Raw genomic sequence first — 3,978 nt, 5'->3', positions numbered from 1 at the left:
CATGGAAAACAACCTAATGTTATCTATTGAAATAGCGGTTGTAAATTTTAAATCCCATTTGTGTTATTTATTATACATACGCCGAATCTTGAACCAGTCCTGAAGTTACTGCTTAAATTGGATTTCGTACTTACATATCTATATTATCTTACCAACAGCTTATAACACTATAGCTGTTTTACCTCACTTTGAGAGGTATGTTTTATATATATATATATATATATATATATATACATATATATATATATATATATGTGAGTGTGTGTGTGTCTGTGTGTATGTTTACTTTTAATAAAGCAGCAATATTCTTTTCTACTCTAGGCACAAGGCCCAACATTTCTGTGGAGGGGTCCAGTCGATTAGATTGACCCCAGTACAGAACAGGTACTTAATTTATCGACCCCGAAAGGATGAAAGGTAAAAATAGACGAAATACGGCTAAGCATTTCTCTCGGTGTGCTAGCGTTTCTGCCAGCTCGCTGACTTGAAAGGATGTTATTTCTACCAATAGCAAACTGGTTCGATTTCATCAGGAGGTGAAATGCCATTATTCCATGAAGGAAATATTGGTCTCTGCTTCAACGTATTCTTCTTGCCTTGTTTACATACTATGCTTCTTATAAGAAGTACTTTTTCCTCGTTTTTATATTCAGGTTTGTATAAACATGCTCACACTGGCAAATATACACACAGCATACATAAACTGACATAGAACTGCATAGTATTTCGCACAGATATGCACACCCGTAGAATCACCAGATGGTCGGCAACAAGAGACGGCGTAACGGTGAGTGAAGTCTCAGATCACATAATGGACTCCAAGTGAGGCATAATGCAAACAGTTTTGAGGGGATGGGATGAGTTGATACAGTCGACTTCAATACTTGACTAATAATATATACCTTATCGATCCTAGCGGCATGAAAGACTGCGCTGACATCAGCAGAATTTCATTCAGTACTGAGAAGGGTAGGGGAAACAACAAAAAATATATTGCAATGCTTATATGTTTCTGTCAGCTTTCTGGCATCTTGCTTCTAATAGCATATGAATGATGTGTGTGTGTGTGTGTGTGTGTTTGTGCGTACCCGATGCACACACATATATAAGGGTTATATATATATGAATATATGAATGTTTGTGTGTGCATATATATATATATATACATATATATGTATGTATATATATATATATATATATATATATATATATATATATATATATATATATATATATATATATACACACATACATTCATATGTGTACATATATGTATCTCTCTCTCTTTCTCTCTCTCTATCTATCTTGTGCCTTTATGAGAAAGGATTATTATTACTATTATTATTATTATTACTCTTATTGAGGGAGAGATCAGTGCATCCCATCAAAGTAACACTGGAGTACAAATATACACATTATGACTACCCGTCTGATAAGGGTACACCAGGCACATGCATCACAATCATATGTGCGCGACATAGTGATCTCATATCAAAATAAACAGCGCATAACCTTGTAGGTGGGGCCCAGTTAGAACTTTCTTCCGGTCGAGTAGCTTATCCCGGTCCAAAGCCACCTGAATAAGAGTAGAGTATGTTGAACGAAACACCCATGTTTCCAAATGTGAATTATTCAAATCCCCCAAAATTCCTTTCACCACACTACTTCTGTTCGTGATCAGAGATGCACATATTGTCAGCCTCTAAGGGACATGCTCAGCTGGTTAAGATCAAACAACTGACAAATTAATCTTTGGTATTGAGCAGAATATTTGCTGCAGTGCATCTTTTTATACGAAGACAAATCATGTACATGATAACCCTTCCAATCACTTAGGACCAGAAGCCATTAGAGCCAGGGCCTGATACTATTATTATTATTATTATTATTATTATTATTATTATTATTATTATTGTTGTTGTTGTTGTTGTTGTTGTTGCTGCTGTTGTTGTTATTGTTGTTGTTGTTGTTGTTGCTGTTGTTGTTGTTGTTACTGTTGAGTGTCTTCAACTGGTTCAAAAAATAGATTTGTCAATCTTCTTCATTATGGTTAACATAGAAAGGATTGAGGTAACTCTTCCTGAAGATATAGAGTCAAAATTAAAAGAAGAGTTCCATTTTTTATCTAGTGAACGATATTTCAACATCACTTTTGTCTTCAACTGGTTCAAAAAATAAATTTATATTTTGAAAAGGATTGACGTAACCCTTCACAAAGGTAAACAGTCAAGACGAAGAGCGCGATTCGATTGTAAGATATTTTATTAGTTGAACAATATTTCAACAGAACGTCTGTCTTTGTCAAGTTGAAAATAAGAAGTGATAAAAATTCCAAATTACAGAAATTTAAACGTAAAGTATGAACGAGAGCAACCAGCGTCCATACGTTGATGGAATGACATCATCAGTTTTTAAGTTGCAATTATATAACAGGCAAAAAGAAAAAAGACAGAAAAAAAAACAGAAAAAAGAAGACGACAGAAAAAAAAGTAAAGAAAAAGAGAGAAAGAATAATATTCTCTTGTCATTCATTCCTCCAGGGTGTGATGTTAATAACCCGCAAACTTATTTCTCCTCATACATTCTGAGAAGTTAAAGTGAAGCAGAATCAGAATATTATTATTATTAATATTATTATTATTATTATTATTATTATTATTATTATTATTATTATTATTATTATTATTATTATTATTATTATTATTATTATTATTATTATTATTATTATTATTATTATTATTATTATTATTATTATTATTATTATTATTATTATTATTATTATTATTATTATTATTATTATTATTATTCTATCCCGATATGTTGAAATCGAGACATTGACTCTTTGTTGCCAGGTATAAAACAAAAAGGTGAATGGATTCTACTAGCAATAAAATCCATTCAAAGCATTCAACGTTTTAAACTGGCAATTTGCAGACGACAGTAACGTTTGTGATATTTGTTGTCATAAATACCCTGGATATTATTTTAGTCGGTATTTGCATTTGTTTGTTGTTCTCAACGTTATTATCATATTTCTCTGAAATTCGCCATCTCGTTTCTCCGCAATGCTATTCAATGTGATGATTGTATGCATTATATTCCAAGTAGCCTCCTAACGGCAACCAAGTAAATCAGAATTCTTTCTAAATAACCAATTAATTATCAGTTCAGGAAAAATTGTCCTATAATTTCTCATGTATATATATATATATATATATATATATATATATATATATGTATATATTATATCACATTTAATATTAAATCTGAAACCAAAAGGGGAAAAAAAATATCACAAGCAATTAATGTACAAATATCAACTGCCTTTTCTTTATGTATTAAAACGATGCCTGTATTAAAATAATATTTAAAAGTCGAAGAAAGCAATATTAGAAACAAAAAAGAAAAGGTTATATTTAAGACTTGTCAATAATGGAAAATTTAAACGTAAATGCGTCTCATAATGTTAAATAGCCTAAGGTAGAAACACATTAAATTCAAATACCTTAACACCGTGTATTTTCTGGCCCATTTGCAGTTTATTGCTTTCATTTCGTAATGGATACTGTGACTACTACTACTACTACTACTACTACTACTACTACTACTACTACTGCAGCTACTACTACTACTGCTACTACTACTACTACTACTACTACTACTACTACTACTACTACTACTACTACCACTACTACTACTACCACTACTACTACTACTAATAATAATAATGACGATGATAATGACGATCAGGATGACGATGACAAGGAGGAGGTGGATATTGATAATAATAATAAAATGTTAACAACCCTCTCTTGTTAAATGGAGATATTAATTTGCGTTTTTAAGTTTTTAAGACGTCATAATTTTTTTAATATTCATCAATATCATCGCAAGGAACTGTGTTATTATTATTATTATTATTATTATTATTATTATTATGATTATTATTATTATTATTATTATTATTATTATTATTAT

This window comes from Octopus bimaculoides, chromosome 6 (genome assembly GCF_001194135.2).
Source record: "Octopus bimaculoides isolate UCB-OBI-ISO-001 chromosome 6, ASM119413v2, whole genome shotgun sequence".
NCBI lineage: Eukaryota > Metazoa > Mollusca > Cephalopoda > Octopoda > Octopodidae > Octopus > Octopus bimaculoides.
The sequence above is the reverse complement of the archived record's forward strand: the minus strand, read 5'-3'. Positions refer to the sequence as shown.